We start from the raw sequence: 20,544 nt of genomic DNA, 5'->3' as shown, positions 1-20,544 counted from the left end.
ATGGGGGTAGCTGTCAAGCAAAATCAAGTTCCTCAAGCCAGACTTTCAGCTAACTGTCATGTTTTTTTGTTGCTTTTTAAATTAACTTGCAATTTTACACATGCAGCTAGAATGCTGATTCTAAGTGCAAAACTATGACATTTAAACAGTTACAAAGGCATGTGACACCAAACATAGGTCACTCATTTATTTAAACATTTTCGATTTTAGTGTCTTTAAATCCAGTGCAACTTAAACTGCTGACTCCATAGCAGTTTTGTTATAAGCATTGTTTTGGGCTCTTCATTTCCCAGATTTTGTAAGCACACAAAACTCCATTCTGCCAAATGTCTGCTGGTGTTCAGTGAATATTTTGCACATGTTGCAATGTTTGAAAATAGGCATTTTGAGCCTGCCTTCAGAGAAACACAGGGTGGTTTTAAAACGCCGGCTTTTGGATAGTGGTGAGTACTGGTACTGCACCCATTTTTGGGATTTAAGAAATGAATTCCCCACAATTCTAGGTTGCATTTGGCAATCAGCATTGCCATTCCCAATGGTTTCAGACTACTGTGCGGGTAGTCCAATGGTGGTTTTAGGCAGTGCCCTTCTGTGCCCATAACATCGGCAAAAATGGGTGGCAGCCTATTCTTCATGCACTTCCCTACGCATTTCCTAGGAAGCTCTGGCCATCATGATGTTTTCAATTCTGCACAGTTTTGAGGTAGGGCTCGCATGCATGGGTAAATACATCCCACATTCCAGAGATTAATGCATTGAGGGATCCCAATTGATGAGGCCTTAGCTCCCTAGCGGTAATAAGCCCACCGTCTCTAGTAGTGACCCAGAGTGAGGTACAGATTGGTGGTTCCCCCGGATGAATGCACTGTTATGCTCACCTGGTATCCACGGGGAGGCCACCCAGCCCTGGTTGGATGCTTTGCACTCTTGAACCCTCTCCAGGTCCCTTAGTAAGGCTTCTGGTTAAAGATGGGTCTGCAATATAGGAGAGCTGGATTCAATACCAGATTGTCTTTATGTTTTCCCACCTCCCTTGGCCTCAACTCATTCCTCCCCCTTGGACCTTCTCCTCACCTTAATATTGTAAAAGGTGGATTCTCCATCCTGCTCCTCGTGGCAGGGGCGCGTAGATGTGGGGGGCAAGAAGCGACCAAGTTACTTCACTGGTGCAAGCCCCCTGTGGGAATCCAGGCCTGCTGTGACTCCGTAGGTTTGCTGCTTTACAGTCTTTATATGCAGTTCATATGTTCCTCTTAGTCCGAATAATAATGTCTTGCTTCTTTCCTTTTAGGTATGGAAAGGTATTTTGGTGTTGTCATGCAGTTTGAAGATGAGCATGGACCGGTAGGTGAAAGCGCGGTGTGCGCGATGCTGTCCAGTGAGTAATGCGCGATGCGCAGCACTGTTTCACCTTTTATATTGCTAACCTGTGTCTTTTCTCTCCTTGCAGGTCGGGATGTGCCTCGCCGAGTGCCGTGATGTTTCAGCGATGATACTGACCAAGAGATGAAAACCCATGTAAGAATTGTGTGGCTTTCTTCGTTCGGGAGGAAACGTGAGTAAACGCTTACTAATGCTTTCTTTCTTTCTTTCTCCTCTTTCCAGGTTATGGTATTCCAGGATGCATGCGGTGCCGGATGATGGAGTTCATACCTTCAGGTGAGTGGAACTGAAGTCGGCGATGGATTGTAGACACAATACTATTTCAGGTAAGTTTTGTAGTGTTCTTTCTCTCTCGGCAGGTCCTTGGTTTCAGGTAAACTGGCATCAAAGAACTGGACACGGTGAGCGTTACGCTGCCCACAGCCAGCAGAATAACGCGAATCATGTTCTGCTGTTTGGGTGCAGTTTAAATAGTCTCAGGTAAAGTAGTCCAGGTAAAATAGTCCCAGGCCTGCCACACCCAAAGTAGTCCAGGTAAAGTAGTCCCAGACCTGCCACACCCAAAAGACTAGACCGCATAGCTCAGTTCCTTGTAACTGAGCTATGTGTGTGCCTCCATGTTGGCTGAACCCCCCAAGTTAAATAGTCTCAAGTAAATAGTCCCATTCTAATGTTGGTCTTCATGACGGCTGTGAGCCTGGCGCCAAAGGCGCCAGGACTGACTCCAAGAGAGTCTTGGATGAGGTTTTAAGGCCTTTGATCTGGCCCTAACTGGAAGGCTGACTTGCCAGTGAGGGCCAGGGGTAAGGGTCATGACACGCACACATACGAAATTAGAGAATTAGAGGTCTCTCACCCTTAAACACACAAAGAGGGATAAATATTCCTCTGTAAAAACAACAAATGCATCTGACACCATAGTAGACGAGCATAAATTGTTCAGTAGAACAGAAATGTTCGTTGTATCCTTATTTACTCCCGGGTTGCAAGCATCTGAGAATGCCAAATGGTTACAAATAACCTGATGGGAATTGCTGCAGATCATAAATGCAACTGTGACAGGCTTTAATGAAAGGCTTTAATGCCATAGGGTAAGAACTGAGAGCGACCAAGCTCAAGACTCACCAAAACAGTTATGTCCTTGACTTTATTACGACCGTGGAAGGTGGTGTGTATGCATAAATTGGCCCATCTTGCGGCACATACACACCTGACCATGATGAGGAAAATGGGACCCTCACAGAGGTGCTAGCCACCTTGAAAAAATTGCACACAAAAATGGTGGAAGAGGTGGAAGACATTCTGGATGATGACTGGTTTACCTACCTGTTCTCATGGATACCCACACGGTTGGCTAACGCATTCAAAATACTAGAGGCCATACGGGTACTAGTACTATTAGCTTTATGTGTCCTAAGAATAGCAATAAGCCAATCTAAAAAGTAGGAATGAAAATAGTGGTAAAAGTAGATACTCAGATACGTGAGAATACACAAGCGAATTATTTTCCCCCATAGCCCTATTGCACCTCTTGGGTCAAGATTCATATATCCTCAGGATACACACAATTACATAGAGCACTGGGTGCACTGTGACTCTGAGGGGGAATGTTGTTACAAGACCTGGAGTCTAGACAAACACTTGAGATAGGGAGGTAACTTGAGTGGCGGGAGTAAAATATGGGCACTCAAAGTACCTTATCTGGGGGAGAGCAGAAGAATGAGTGTGGTAGAGGACTCAACCAGAGGGGGGAGTGTTAGAAGGCAGATGACTATGTCATCCAAAGTATCAGCCGCTCCCCCACACCAATACCGCAAAGGTGAGAGACGTTACTCACGGAGAAAATCATTCTGCACTTATTCCCACAGACACAGCAGGGCTTGGGGAAATGTTCACATTGGTGAAGAGTAAAAGAACATGCATTAGACACGAAACATGCACTCCACATGAGGTACACATACAATAGATAATGTATGCATTTAGACTTGAAGAATACTAACATAGCATCCACAGACATGAATACACTAAGATAGCCAATGTATAAGGTGAATGCAACATGAACGGAATGCAAATATAGCTTGCTAATAAAGAAGCAAGAGAGTATTGGGCAGTTATCTTATTAAAAATGGAAACCATAGCATGAATGAGCACAGGACTCAAAGCCCCAGGAAAACCAAAAAGGCTGAATCCACAGAATAAAATATTCGTGCAGAGCTCAGACAGTGGTTGGCAACTATTGCCAAGCTTAGAGTGAAATAAGGGAGGATTGGAACAAAGTAACAAAGGCACGAGATAGCAGTTCCCAAGACACAAGCAGTATGCTCCTAGATTAATTAAAGTTTCAGAAGGGCACAACAACCTTTGATGGTCAGGTGCAGTGGAGCAGTAAGCCATAAAACTCTAAGAAGCATAACCCAAAAGTGTCCCCAGTGGCAACAGAAAACATTACACACACAATAATATTAGCTAAAACCTCAATAAATAGTCAGTGATTCCATGGTACACGCAGAATCATAGCACATGACCCATACACAGAGATCAACGGCCAGTCAATAGAAGCAAATAAAGATGGAAGCTCTGCCGTACTGCCTAAACACACAAGTAGACACACAGCGACAGACAAGGTCAAGTACAAAGGGATTGTCCAGTACCATGGCCTGAGAATGAGGGATGGTAACTTTTTTAAATTGGAATATGAACACTCCACGGGCTTCTCACTGCCTACTCTGTGTCTGGCTCATATCTTGATGACCTGTCAAGTGTCCAAAGTTGGTTAACAGAGAGCCAACCTATCACTAACCTTGTTGTCACGCCGCCCATAAAGTAGTATGCCAACCAGTCACTTGTCATAGAAGTGATGCATTTCACCCTTTATCAATATATGGGTGGTTCCAGGTGGAGACATCAGATACTTGTAACGCAATAAACGGGTTAACCCCTATAAAATCTATAGGTAGCCAAACCCACTAGCTTATCCTCATTCCCCATAATTTTTGTAAACTGATATTATGTTATAATGTCATTGATTACGAGTTTGTAGTACTTAAGCTATTGTTTCAGGTTAACATGTTGAGAGCAGCAAGACCTGAATGCGTGTATGCTGTCCCAGCTTTGTTTCAATGTGAATAGAGTTGGGTTTGGCTGTGCACTTTGTCTACTCTGCCATTAATTCTGGCCTGGAATGACTCTGATTCCTTTGTGCTTATCTGGGATTTTGAGACCACCTTAATAAGACATGCTGGTGATAGACATGCCTGTATACCAAAAATAGTGTTCCCATTAGGAAATCATAGTGATACTAAATAATTATTTCGTGAATGGAATTAATGAACAAGCATTTTGACAGGGCAGTGGATGAACAACTTTGTCCACTTCAAAGAGAACAAAAAAACAGTATGTATAAATGATTTCAAGGCACATGCGTTCAAGGACTCCTCTACTAATGATAAAACGTCTAATACATTATTAGAGCCCCGTTAAAAACCCCAAAATCCTAAAGATTAACAGTTTGAGTCCTTTACATAGAGCATAACACTTCAGTAAAAAATATTGTTTTCAATAGAATGAACATTTTGATCATGACAAACAAAACAAATACTGAGATAGCAAATCAAATCAGAAAACATATTAGTGGTTGTCTATGTGTAAAGTTATACACTGTTTGGAAAAAAAATCAGTTGGAACAGATCATACAGCTATGAAGTCTGGTTGTAAGATGCCATAATAACAATGCAAATACTAAATAGCACAAATACACAACAGAACAAATCATACATGCCAACACTAAGTATGCATTTGAGTTCAAATCGGTGTGGAAAATAGGTAATCAGACAATATTGTTCAAGACTTGGATATATTTCTACACTTGAAAATCAGGTTGGCACTTCGCAATGAGGTCACTTCAGAATGAGGTCAGTGTGACACATCGCAAAGATATGAGAATGCAAGAGAAAATATTATTCACAAAGAACCCCACACTAGAATATGCATTGGATGTTACTCAGCAATGGAAGCAACATCAGACAAATGCAAAGCACATTTGGAACATAATCAGGAATCGTGGAAGTTCACACTATTGCAAATAAGAACAGAGAATGGGTGCAGAATAGCAGGAACAAAGACAAGAAAACATTTATTCACAGCAAGTTTCTAAGGGAAAGGACAAACATATTATTATTATCATTGTTATTAATATTATTATTAGGACATTTCTTGAGTGCAGACCTAGATTCAGGAAGCAATGGAGCCCTTTACAATCATTGGGGGAAGAATAAGGTAGGGGAGCATGGAAACAAGGGAGTGAGGATCTAACGGGGGAGGGAGGGCAATAGCTAGCAATGGATCTACAAGTAACCAGGGAGGAAACAGAGGGGATCAGATCACCTAGGCTCAGGTAAGGCGGGAGTGGATGGTGTATGGACCTAGGTGTTAGGGAGGAGCCATTCCTTGAAGAGAAGGGTTTTTGAGCTCCTTCCCGAACTGTAGCAGCAAGGGGGTGAGTCAGATGTTGATGGGAAGGAGGTTCCAGAGTCTTGAGATTTAGACACAGAAGGACTGTCTTCTGTTTTTTTCCTTCCTGCACCGGCAGAGTTTAAGTCTGCACATGTCTTTTCTTCTGGTGTATTGTAGGCCTCCAGGAATGCTGAGTTACGCAGTGAGGTAGTGTGGGGACTTCAGGGTGACAGCCTTCTATATGATGCAGCAGGATTTGAAAATGATAAGGGCTTACAGCTTGAGCCAGTGGAGTTCAATGAGGGTAGGGGGATGTGGCCAAATTAGTGGAGTCATTTGATGAGTTGTAATGCAGCATGCAGGAAACATCTCAGGGGAGCCAGGGTCGTTTCCAGGAGGCCTTCCAAAACGGAATTGCCATCATCCAGGTGGGAGAAGACCAAGGCTTGGACAGCAGATATGGAGTTGTTTTCTGAGATGAAGGGCTTAATTTTTTGCAGGAGAGAAGGTTGCTACCAAGCCATATGTGTCTTCCTTGCTATTTGTTGTTTGAAGGAGAGGTGTCTGTAGATGTTGAACCCAAGGGACTTGCCGCAGGTGGACAGCTGATGTCTGAAGCCTTGAAGTTCATATGAGAGAGCTAGACCTGGATGTCCGGGTGTTCGATGTTGTTAGTCAGCAGTAGGAATTCAGTTTTGGAATGGTTGAGCTTCAGGTAAGCACTGGACATCCACAAATGGATCAATGAGAGTCAGGCCTTGAGTCTGTGGATGTCTTTGATGGAGGATATCTTGAGGTAGAGCTAAGTGCCATCTGCATATTGGTGGATGTGGATGGTTCCAAGCAGATTGAATATCATGGGGGAGTGGATGGATCCTTGCGGGACTCCATAGGTGATGGGTAGAGTTGGTGATCTGGAGGAATCCATTTGTACAAACTAGTGGTGATTTCAAGGTATGAATGTAATCAGCTGAGGGCAATTTCACTGATCCCCAAGCAGCAATGTAGCTTGTCAGTGAGTGTCTGGTGGTCTAATGTGTCAAATACTGCTAGAGGTCAAGGAGAACCAGGAGGCAAAGACAACCATCATCAAGGAATTTAAGGCCATCGCAGCTGTCACAAGGATTTTACCTCAGAAGAGAAGAAGGGAGATGGGGAGGTAGTTGTTGAGGTTGTCAGGGTTCAGTGTTGATTTCTTGAGAAGCAGGAGGATTTGCCCGGTCTTGTGGGTCAAGTGGGGTTCCATGTAATAATGTTGCCACAAAAATCTCGCCATGCAAAAATATTGCCGAGAAATGGCCGTTTTTGTGCGGACATTATTGCATGGAACATGCGGGGGACACCCCTGCAACCCCCACATTTTTTTTTTTTAATTATTATTATTTTTTTTTGGCCCTGTCCCCATATATATGGTCACCCATATAATATCACCACAACCTTTTCTCGGCGATATTATTTACGGCGACCATATATATGGGGATAATATTACCTGATACCTCAAGTGGAAGGTGCCTTGAGTTAGGGAACTGTTGATTATTGTCAGGTAAGGGAGGAATGCTTCAGTGTGAAGTGTCTTGAGTACGGAGGTAGGGAGGATGGTGTCTGCATATCATGTGGCCTTGAAGGATGTTAGAATGGCAGTTAGGTCTTCCATAGTGAGTGTCTTGAAAGTTCTCCAGGTTGATGTGGTTTTTAGAGATGGGATGTGTAGTGTGCCATCAGTTGTAGCGTTGATGTCTATGTTTTGGCAGATCATGCTGATCTTATTGATGAAGAAAGAATTTAAGGAGGTGACAGTCTAGTTGGAGTGGGGTGTGGGTGGGTCGGGAAGAGGGTTGATGCAGTGCCTGATGGCTTCGAAGAGGGCTCTGCTTTCATTGTTGGCCTTGGCTATGGTGTTTTGGTAATAGTTGGCCTTGGAAATGGTGATCAGTCATCTCTGTTTAGCATGGAGTTCCTTGAGTAGGGTGAAGTTGGATGCGCTGCAGGATGTTTGGCAATTCTTCTCTTGTTTTCTGATGGTTCGTTTGTTGAAGTTGAGTTCTTGGGTGTACCAGGGTGCAGAAGGTTTAGGTTTGAGGGTGCGTTGCTTCACTGGGGCATGGTGGTTGATGTTGGTTGTGAGGGTGGTCTTGAGTTCTTGGAGGAGTGAGTTGCAGTCCTAGTTAGTCAGAAGTAAACCAGCCCATGTGAAGCGGAGTTTGGTGAAGTCTTCTGTGAGAGCTTTCACTGGGAACATCTCAAATAATCGGAAGGCTTGTTTGCAGGGTTTCTAATGGGTTTCCTTGACTAGTGTGCTGTGACTAACGTCAAAGGAGAATTGAAAAGGTAGGTATGGTTGGTAGCTTGAGCCTAGCCTTTATTTCAAAAGAATATTCTGAAAGGTATCTTATATAAGTACATGTTGTATTCATTTTAAACCCAAGTGATGTTTTAATACTTAGAAAAGTGCCATCATGTTCCATTTGGAGGCCCATTCTATTGCTTTGCCCTTACGTCGGCTTTTTCAAGGCACAAATTGCAAATATATAGACAATATTACATGTGCAACTTAGTGAGCACTATCCTGCACATAGTAATCTGACAGTATGGGGGGGCATGGCTAACTGCCATGTAGAGAGGACGTGTAGCAGAGGAGCTCCTGCAGATTCGACCAAAGATATGTTTAACTAGTTAACTAGGCACAGAGGAACTTAAAAAAATTGGGAAGTGCATCTATACCTAGTCCAGCAACCCTGGCTTTCGTTGAAATGCTACTCCGAAGAGGAAGTGTCTCTCTCAGAGCGCATCCTGAAAATAAAATGTCGGTGGTTACAAAGGCATCCTGCTGATCGTACAAAGCCGAAAATACAGCGCAGTAGCTAATCGGTGATGGCCAGCTGCTACAGCAGAGGTCTGACGAGCGGCTGAGGATGCAGGGGAGAATGAATGTCTAATGTCTTGGATTAAGGAAGGTACACTACGTGGAGGACAGCCAGGATGGAATAGCAGCGATAGCGAAAAAAAGCTCGCTACAGCTGAGAGGAGGAGGAGCGGCCTTGCGGGACAAGGTTATCAGGGATGGGCAGTGAAATCGAGGCATCCAGGCTGTAAGAACTGTGTGGGCTCAGAACGCAGCAAAGCCTGGCAAGCAGCCAACACGGGTTGGAAGGATGGACAGTTGTGGTTGCGGATCTGGCCAGCACCTGAGCGGAAGGGGATCCAGGCCAGCACACAGTAGAAATGACTACGGCCCAGCTATGTAGACACAAGCTGGAGCAACCCTTGACAACGCGGCAGAGTGCTCGGAGAAGATACCCCTAGCCGCGAGCTTAGTAGGAGTCGCTACAGCACCGGGTCGCCAGCACTGTTTAAAAAATCACGGTACCGAGACCCCCCGGATTGCGGCCAGGTGACAGAGACCCAGCAGACAGACAGGACTGGGCCGGAGAAGAATACTGCCTCAAACAAGCTCGAGGCAACTCTGTATGGGATGTGCTCCGCTTTGGAGTAAACACAGAGTGTGAGTTCAGAGCACAGCGAGAATAAGCAAAGGCGAAGTGGATGGCGGCCTCGGTCCGTAGTTGGACAACATGGCCCTAGGCCCTGAAGCAACATACAGCTACAGTCATTGGCGGTAGGAGAGGGGGGAAAGAGAGTGAAGCCGGCCCCCCAGCAGCTTAGAGGACCTGGCAGCGTGCATGTATTGAACCCCCTGAGAAAAGAATTGTGAACATTGTTCTTACATGGGCCATTGCAGTATAAAAACGAAAGGGAACACCCAAAAATTGGCTGGCAAGCACCGTATTGGGGTTTAGCCAATCCTACTACACTGACTGTGCCCCAGGGGCCACTGCACGCAAGAGGTCGATTTGTGGGAAGAACTGCCTAATATTGAGTTGCATGACGAGTGGCAGCAAGGACATGGCTCCTTTTCACTGAAAATACTCATACTTATATTAAGCTCCGGAGCTGGGAGACATCTAACAAGTACACAAAGCCAACAAGGGGGGCTACAACTCAAAAGACTATAATCCATAGGCGAAAGTAAGCTATTGCTGTCCACATTTAAGATCAGTGATAACATCTGCTACCGTTCCCCCTCAGCATGAAAATTGGGGTCAGGGTGGAGAGGGCATGCACTTTCTCATGTGCAACAGCCCAACAGTGCCTCCATTGAGCAAGTGGGTACCCAGATCACTAGAGACATGCTACAAGGAGGAGGCACTTAATTTGCGCATACCAGAAATCTCTATCATTGAAACACTAGGTGATACTGGAATATGCACATATAAGAATACTGGAATATGCACAGCACTGTTTTTAAATCCAACTTGAATCACTGTCGGAAGCGGCTGACTCTGCACGTTACGGCTTTCAGTGCGGCTTGACAGTGGTGCGTAGTACGCGTCAGGTTATTTCCTCTAACAGGAAGTTTTTTCAGAGCTTTGAGCCTCGAGAAGTGGCTGGAGCCGCGCGGCGCGGCAGACAATCGGTGGCCGCGACCTTTTGGAAAAGTGGACTGGTGACTGCTGTTGGATGCGCCCTGTCACGGTTCGGGCAAATTCAAGTTGGGGAGAGCTCTGTGATCGGCCAGCGATCGGTTGGCGTTGGGATTGATTTAGAGCGGGCGGGCGCGCAACCCGCTTTTGTGTACTACGCTCAGCGCGGTAGTTGAAGCAGGAGCACCGCAGCATCAGCTGTACACTGGTACATTGGTATATTGGTAAGCCCCTCGAAATCTAGATTTCTCACACGGTAAAACCCCGAGGGGGCTTGGAGCCTGGGCCTCGGCATGGGCTCGAGCCTGGGCCGTTAGTGTGAGCAGGGAACTAGTGTGTGTGCTGGTGTGCCGGCTACTAGTAGGCACACAGCAGGGAGACTGTGGGGACCGAGTCTCTAGATTTTATCTACTCTTATCGACCCGGTAACACAGACCACACCACAAGGGGGGTTAAATATATGCTAAACATACTAAACATACATCCAGAGATTACCAGAGTGCAGAGTGCAGAGGAGCTACTGTTTTGTTTTTGGGTGCCTTGGGGGCCGTACTCAAAATAAAATACTTTTTGGTGATTCGTGCTAACATAATTGGAATGATGAAATAGTGCGAATTTACTGCTATAATTCAATTTGCTCCAGTCATTGGCAAAAAAACTGAGAAGTAGAGAGACTATTGGGAGACTTTTGGAGATCCTACTCCTTTGATCCCTTTATCCTTTTTTCATACTTACTCAGTTATAAAATTCTGAGAAATGTCTTCTCGTTACAATTTGAGGAGTGGACCTCTTGTTGATGATTTAAGAGGTCCCGAATGAGATGGCTCCTACACTGAAAAGTCCTTACAGGTGGAGGTAAATATATCAGCTCAACAAATTCCCACTGCTTCGATAAGGGACAACAATATAGTGGAGGTGCAAGTTCATCAAGAACCTCAAGCTGATCGGACACCAGCAGGAGCAATTTTAAGGGACATAGCAAGAAATACCTCACCCGTACAATCAAAGGACTTCACCCTGACATCAACAAATATAAAAGGGACTATTGACCATTATTTCCAGAAACGTCATCAAAACAGCTTAAGTGCCCTTACTACAAATTCTTTAAAACCTTTAAACAGAACTCTAATTCACAGACAGAGAATGGTCAATCGGAATTACCAAATTCAGTAATGGATCTCTCAAGGACCCCTAATCATCGATTGAGTTTAACTCAAAATTTATCATTGCAAGGAGAGAGATTGAACTCAACAGAGGAACCTAGAAGAGATCCAGCTGCGCTCGATGAATCTATCATAGATCATCTAGTCCATATACCAAGCGTGGCCCTTGGAAGCAAGAACCAAGATCCCAAAGAAGGGGACTCAACTTTACCAGCTTTGAACTATGTTCTAAACTCATTGGTGAAAGTTTTTGACCTCCTTAAAAGGGACGTGCAGAAGCACACAGGGATTCTAATGGAAATGACCAAGGATATTGAACAACTTGAATTTTCAGTGGTAGGCCAAAATAATGTAATAAATTGTTCAGTATTGCCTACACTGGTAAAAATGGAAGATGGTTCTACAAAGTAAAGTGAAGATCTAATCGAAATCAAGCAGCAACTGACTTTTTTGCTGACGGAAAACAGGGAGATTAAGGATTTGTTATCAAAAATCAACACAAGATATATAACAGATCAAGAATCCGGAACTAAAAAAGACGATTTACCGCCAGAACCGAGTGCTTTTGTTGATGACACTCCTCTATCCGAGTCCGTAATGGAAGAATGTTGTCATTTGGCACAGGTGGCCACTTAACATTGGAACAGCTCACTGGAAATCAAGATGAAATAATTGAGATTTCCACAGAAGAAGCGACGGAAAATGCAAACATATTGAAGAAGAGTACTCAACAAACTTATAAGAGACGGAGAATGGAAAGGCGGAAAAATCAAAAATCAAATCATACGTCCTCAAAATCTAGGGGCAGACAAGAAAAGAAAACAAAAAATATGAAAAATACAAAAACAAAAAAATCAAACATAAACAGTTTTGTAAAGGGGATCTCGGACTCGGAGAAAAATTTTGAAAACCAAACTGCACCCGAAAAGAGCGGCAGGAATTTGGAAAATGACTCCTTACATTAGGAAGAGCAGAGAAGATCAAGATTAAATAAGCCTAAAAAACGTTATATGAAAAAAACTCAAATTGATCGAATCTCAGAAGAAGTGGAAGAGACACAAATGGCAAAAAAAGCTATGAGTACTCAGACAGAAGAAAAACTAGTGAGCTTGGACAAAAACCGACAGCAACATGACTCAGTAAGATCAAAGATCACAGGGAAGCTCCTAAAAATAGCAGCTATATTTTTGTCCAAACAGAAAACTGTCTCAAAAGTACCCATGCAGAACCAGACTGGCTTACGGATTGCTCCAATATTTAACATGACTAGAGCAAATATTGGAAGTCCAGCGGAAACTTCGAAACCGGTTATCTGTCATCCAGAGGGGAAAAACTGTGACCCAACATCTAAATTAGAGATGAATAATCTTGATCAACCAGTAGGTGTAGGAAGTAAAGTGAATACAATTGCTCCAGTAGCAAGTTCACTTCCTGAAGCTATAGTTGAGAGACCAGCAACCATCCAAGAAGATCAAAATCCCTATGCAATCCCGAGACTTTGGTTTACTAACGAGGAAAATAGACAGTCCGGCAAACCATTGAACAGGGGAGCAATCTTGTTAATAGTAAAAAAACTTCCTGAATTATATCTATTTTCAACGAAAGACATTGAATATGTTTGTTTTCCTAAACCGGACTGCACAAGTTTAGCCGAAGTTGGATTTCTTTCTAAACTGGGGGTGAAGGCCTTCTTAAATTTGGCAGAAAAATTGTGTTGTTTGGGTCTTGAAGTGCATGACAAATTACCATCTTATGCTGTAGAAGTGGAAGTGGAAAACGAAGCAATCCAGGGGAATGGCTTTCCAACACAAGCTAGCCAGCAAGAAAAGAAAGAAGACAATACCAAAGAAGGGTCACAGCCGTTATCCTGGCCAATGTTACCAGAAATAATTATGCAAGTCTGCCAGAAATTGGGAGTAGTGCAAGCGTCTCTTTAGTAGTAAAAATTTAAGAATTACCAGTTGGAACTCACGAGGGTCCAGTCCTTTAAAAACAATAACATGAGAGCTCTGTTATTTGGGGAGAGTGACTTGATCCTACTACAAGAAACCTGGTTAGTAAATACTCCAGAAATAGAGGGTTTCAATTTGATAATACAGCCAGCATATAGTAAAGCCAAGGGCAGACCGATGGGGGATTTATTGATCGCCTGTAGAAGGGTTTTATTTAAAGAAATAACAACTATACCCTGTAAACAAGAAGGAATTCTTGTGGTGAGAGCAGTCACTCCCTTAGAAAACGACTTATCAAAAGAGATAATAATTATTAATCTGTATTGGAGGCCGGCCAGGGAAAAAATACTGGAGTTTTTAGAATCAATCCCGGTAGTCCTCAGTGACATTAGTGTAATATATCCTGGGGCCCACATAATAGTTGCAGGGGATCTAAACTCGCAATGTATTAAAATTAAACATAAATGCCCTACAGGAAAAATAAAAGAAATAACATCTAATGGTAGAAAGTGGTTGAACTTCTTTGATGAATGGGACTAAAAACTCTTAAATGGATCTGTAGAAGGTGATGTACCACCTGCTGCAACGTGGGAGAGGGGGTCCATAAAGTCAACATTGGATTACGTCCTTTTATCAACAAATTGATTTGGGAAATATATACACTTCTCAGTGGAAGATGGTGGAACAAGCGACCATAAGCGATTAGTCACACAGATAAGTTGGCACTGTAGGGATACAATAGAGGTCTGGCACCACCGGGTAGTTGTAAATGCCCAGAAAAATCTGTTGGTGAAATATAAGAGAGAAGGGGAATGTTTGAATGATGGCCTAGATAGACTCTATAATTGGGAGAATCCAGAAATCCTATATCAAAATTGTAACCTGCTATTTTTTCATGAATTTATATGGTCGATTGATCCACCATCGATTACTCAGAGGGGTCTTCAACAAACCCACAAACATCACTTTGATGAAGCGGTCTGGGCAAAAAAACGTGAGACCCAAAGGCAATTGAGACTTGCAAAAAAATTGGCAAAAAGTACATTAGAACTAGCCATAGAAACAAAAAAAAATTAAGAACAACTTAAGGAGTTGGTCTAGACACCATAGAGAAGAGTTGTGGCAGAATGATGGAGAAAAAATGTTATGTGCATTGCAAAATAATTCCTTACGGAATTTTTGGTCACTAATTAACACACTTGAAACAGACCAAGATATTGTTCAAACGAACAATGTGTCAGAAGCAAGCTGGTTGTCCCATTTTGGTGAGAAATATCAAAACCCACCGGGAGCCCCAAAATATAAGGGGGGCAATGGAAATTGGAGATTGAGTTTTGATAAAGAGGACGTTTTGAACTTGATTACAAAATCCTCTGCGTCAAGATCCGCGGGCCCTAACGGTTTAATTTACCAAGTCTTTAAAGGAAATGGGATCCTGTGGGGAGAAATTCTGTGCACATTGTACAGGGGAGTGATAGACAACAGAGCAATTCCTCCATCTTGGAAGTCGGCGATCATAATCCCTATTTTTAAAAAGGGAGATCGCAAAAACCCTACAAGTTATAAACCAATCACGCTGCTTGATGTGGAGAGCAAGTTCTTCACTACCCTAATATTAAGAGAACTGGAAACTTGGGCAAGGAATAATAATATAATCCCCAAACAACAAACAGGGTTAGAAGAGGTCACTCCACCTCCTTAAACGGTATTATATCTGCCTCTTTAACAAACTATAAAGATACAAAAAACACAGGAAGACTCTATGGAGCGTTTGTTGACCTGTCGAGCGCCTTTGATATGGTGAATCAAGATAAACTCTGGCGCAAGATGGAACAAAAAGGAGCCCCGAAAACTCTAATAAATATTCTAGTAAATCTCCATGAAGGAAATACAGCCAGAGTAAGACTCAATACAGCTGGACATTTTTCGGAGTTTATAAGTATAAATAGGGGAGTTAGACAAGGTTGTATGGTGGCACCATTTCTTTTTAAGTTTTATTTGGGAGATTTCGGACAGGCTATAGAGTCTTCAGCATTGGCAAGTCCAAAGGTGGGCTCACTAGCCATAAAATGGCTTATGTATGCAGACGACATAGTCCTGCTTGACAGGACTCCTGTCGGTCTGCAAAGATTGCTTAGGGCACTTCACCTATATATGAGAGTAAATGACTTGGTGGTAAATCCAGAAAAATCAAGGGTTGTAATCTTTGGACGGAAGGGCCTTAACTATGTTAAATATTGTTGGTCAATTGGTGGCCACTCGATCCCTGTTGTAAAAGAAGTTATATATTTGGGTTTTACCTTGCATGGGGCCCCCACAGTTGTGACACAGTATGGAGAATTATTGCTAAAGGCACACAACTAATAGCTCAAATGAAGAAGATTTCTAGTTTGTATGGCAAATTTTCCATCATGCCAGTAATAAAGTTTTACGTTGCGAAAGTAATTCCCGTATTACTATATGGAATAGAGGCAAAGCCTCTTTTATGGTCCATAGACTGGCAAAAACTAGAAAGCTATATCTGGAAACAGGTATTAGGCCTGCCCAAAGGACTACACATGGCGACACTCAGATATGAACTGGGTTTAAAATCTCTTAAATCTGCAGTTGAGTGGAAACTCCTCTCCTTATATAGATCTATCTTGGTGCCAATGACCAACACATTGTTTGAAAATCTTCTGGATAATATGAAATTAGATACCTCACTTACCCTGAGAGAACTTAGACAGGTGGCAGAAGACCTGTTGATTTATTGTGAATTAGACAAATTCATACTGATCTCAAATTCCTTGAAGGTTAAGAAAGTCTTAACTTTGAGAGATTGGATCTCCACAGTGGATGTGGTGAGGTCGTCTTCCATCCCTACATCTGTTTTCAAGTATGGGAAAAAACAGGGTTTTGTTCCGAGGTATCTGACAAAGTTCCCAGATAAAAAAGGAAGGCAGAACTTTATGAGAGTACGCCTGAATGTAATCAAAACAGGTGCAGTACTGGTTAAATGGGGTTGAACAGAAGGAATTTGGAGTTTGTATACGGAATGCTCGGACCCAAGCAAACAAACCGTTGAGCATTTGTTAAGATTCTGCAAAGGTACTTGGGATACAAGGGTAGAATTTCTGGGAAACCTAGTTGGATCACTCGACCGGTTACCTTCTAGTGCTTTCTGGGAAAGAATGATTGCGGGTTATGAAATTAAATTGACTGTAAATGTATTAAGAGTATTGCAATTCACAGGTTTCATTCCACAAAAATATTGGTAATCCAGTAACTCAAATGGATTGGTAAAGTCCTTTTATGATTATTTCATTTTGGATAGTCATTGATCAACTTTAATTCATTATTTTAAAAATATGTTAGAATTGTAGGTACGTGAAGAATAGGTTTTAATGATATCTGAGTTAAATTTTCTATATTGTATTGAATTTTGTATTTTGTATTTTGTATTTTGTGTTTATATATTTCATATGTTTTAATGAAGAATGTGTAAAACACCCAAAATGTGGTTATATCACAATAAAAAAAAAAAATATGCACATATAATACGTCAGCAGCCCAGAGACACTATAACACAAGCCAATGGCTATCCTGACCTCAAGAACACTATCCTCTCCATAGAACCGCTCAGGAACGACTTACATAAGGGTTCAAAGTGTACTAGCCAAGCCAGTGACGTCCTGGATATGGGAACCAAGAACATTGGGATTTAGATCCCAAACAATTATAAAAGCCCATAGAGCAACCCGCTCTAGAGTGGTATTGAGTCAAGACTCATCACAATTGATGGAAACTAAACACAATACATCTAACGGCAAATAGACCTCCATGGAGGCCTTTTACGAAAGGCCTGGTGGCTGCTGCAGAGGGCAAAACCAAGAATGGAGAGGGAGAGCAGGGCAAAGGAACGGAAGAAACAGAAAACTGTGGAAACCAGCAGATCATAAACGCCATTGCTGCGCTACAGGCCAACCTGGAATCCAAAATAGAAGAAGCAAGGGTGGACGTAGGCCTGTTAAGGCAAGATGTATGTGGTTTGGTAGAGCATACTAGCAATTTGGAAGCACAGGTGCAGGAGAACACCACAGCCAGAGAGCATATATCAGAGGAGGTAAATATATCACGACAAAGGGTGAAGTTACTGGAGGAAAGAGCGGAAGACGCGGAAGGGAGAGTGAGGCGTAACAACCTTATGATCGTGGGCCTGCCGGAGGGAATGGAGCGATCTGAATCCTCCAATCAAATAAAGAACCTACTGTTACAAAAACTTGGCCCTGGAAACCTGACCCAAGGATTTACCATAGAGCGAGCGCACCGATCCCTGGTGAGGAAGCCACCACCTGGAGCCCCACCCAGGCCTCAATTATAAGGACAGAGAAAAGATCCTGGCTTTCTCCATAAATTGAGATAATATACAAAGGGCCTCTGCCAATTTGGCCATATACCTAGACTATACCTCTCAGGTACAGAAAAATTGGGCACAATTTATAAATGTAAAAATGAGACAAAAAAGGTGGGTTCAAATATATGCTGATTCATCCTACTAAGTTGAAAATCCTCCACAATGTTAAAGCCTTGTTCTTTGAAACGCTGTTTGAAACCCAAGATTGGATGGATGGAGCACAGATCCCGCAAATAGCGGAAAGACGACAGAATGAAGACACAAGTTACAAAGCCCTACTACTGCTGATAAGACTAGGCTACTGGATCGAAATTCTGCCGCCAGAGGCCCTGCAGAGGCAGACTGATGAAAGAGCAGCCGACACAGAGAGTGCCAACAACTCTACGGCCACGGCAGTATATTAGTATATTAGTAAAGCAGGAGCAACTTAGACTACAAACGGAAGACCAGTCCACCTACTAACCCCTATATTTTCTTTTTAGAGGGTAAGGTTTTGTACCCACCTGTTCGGCACCAGGAGCCTTGGCTATCCACTGGGCATTCAAGGAGCAGAAGTGGGAAAGGTCGAGGCATGCGGTGCATTGCTGGACAGTTGCAGTTAAGGGAAGTTTGGTTACATGTTGGGGAGGGTGGGGTGTTGGTTAATGGGAAGTGATGGGACATAGAGAGGAAGCCTGACATAGTTGATAATCCCGAGCAGAACACAGGGTGGGCCAGAGGACCTACCAGTACCGGGGAAATTAATGTATGATGGGCGATAAGGTAAAGATTATGACCTGGAATATCCTTGTTGGGATAGCGTTATGGCAAGAGACGCATTTAAATGCACAAAAGCAGAAACAACTGGCTGATGCATGGGGAGGATAGTGGTTGGTTCCACATGCTCAATTTACGCAAGTGGAGTCCTTATTTTGGGTTAATCCTACTATCGCACTTAAAGTACTGAGCACCAAGACGGATGATGAAGGAAGAATGGCTATATTGCACGGCTTGTTGGAGAACCGGGAGTCATGGTGTTGGGCACAGACTTCAATTGCACTCTGAATCCCACATTCGACAGGTGAGATACGAAGCACAAGTGACCTGCCAACACACTTTTGAACCATTACCAGTTGAAAGACATTTGGAGGACACTACATATGGTTCGAAGAGAATACTCCCACTATTCAGCCCCACATAAAGTCTACACACAAATAGATTACTTATTCACAGTAGAAGAGCACGTGACAGAATTTATGGATACAGAATATCATGCTAGGGTGCTGTCAGACCATGCCCCTCTTGTAACAGAATGGAGGGTGTGTGCTCCAAGGTCGCCTATACACACCTGGAGATTGAGAAGTGAATCACTGTTAGATAAGGCGTTTAATGAACAGGTAAGTCGCCAGGCATGTATGGGCTGCCTGGTGAGTTTTATGAAGCTTATGTAGATATACTGGCACCGCTCCTAGCCAAGGTGTATAACAAATCATATGAGCTAGGAATCCTCCCAGATAGCATGAGGGAAGCTACGATAATCCTGCTTCTTAAACCTAATAAATTAAATACTGACTGTGTTTCCTTTAGACCTCTATCACTACTGAATCAGGACAACAAAATCCTTACTGCAATTCTGGCGAGTAGACTGAGGAAAGTAATACCCAAACTGATAAACCCTGATTAGACAGGATATTTTCGGTAAGGACTATCGCTGAGAATCTAAGGCGACTACACCATGTCATTTATTGCACGAGAGACAGGCATAGCCTCATTAAACACCACCAAGGCATTTGATTTGGTTCAGTGGGACTGCCACTATGGTCAGCATGGGAATAGGACAGCTATATATGAAATGAGTGAAGCTAATTTATACGCAACCAATGGCTAGGGTCAGGATTGGCTCCACCTTTTCAGACAAATGGCAACTACGAAAAGGAACAAGACAAGGGTGCCTGCTATCCCCAATGCTGCACATTATTCAGCAGAATCTATTGCAGCCTTCCTAAAACAGGAATATGGAGATGCTGATATAGAAATAGACGGGGCCAGGCATGTTGTGTCAATGTATGCTGACAATACATTGCTCTACTTGAGTAACCCAGAGGTGAACTTGCCATATGTGTTAGAGGTACTTGACAACTTTGGCATACTGAAAGGGATCCGGATAAATTAGGGAAGGTCTTGTCTCTTTCCACTGGCAGAATTGGAGACTCTTAGAGAGGCAGACCTACCGGTACCATTCAGGTATTTAGGGCTGAACATACACCATGAGCCCAAGCTAGAATATGACGCCAACACTGTGAAGGCCAAAGAAGGCTTAGCAAAATCAATGGGGTTTTGGAGCAGGCTACCCTTGTCAATGGCAGGGAGAGCTGAATCACTAAAGATGGTGGCATTTCCTAGACCTATGCATTGCTTTGGAAATCTCCCATACAATATTACTAGGAAATTCTTTCTGGAATTAGACAAGATATGCAGAGGATTCATTTGGCAGGGAGGCAGGCAAAGAATTGTATTAACGATGCTGCAAAGGCCCTATGCACATGGAAGATTGAAGTTCTGCAATTTTCAACTGTACTTCCTGGGGTGCCAGTTGCAATATGTGGTGCACTGGATGGTGGATGATCCTACAGGAGAAACAGCTCTCCTACAACCAGCTATTAAAAAACTATTCCTAAGAGACTTGATCTGGCCCTCACAGCGGTAACAGTATAATCATCCACAACTAGTGTGGTTGG

The sequence above is a fragment of the Ambystoma mexicanum genome, chromosome 5q, assembly GCF_040938575.1.
Source record: "Ambystoma mexicanum isolate Mex_15411 chromosome 5q, UKY_AmexF1_1, whole genome shotgun sequence".
Lineage (NCBI taxonomy): Eukaryota > Metazoa > Chordata > Amphibia > Caudata > Ambystomatidae > Ambystoma > Ambystoma mexicanum.
Note: the sequence above shows the minus strand (reverse complement) of the source record.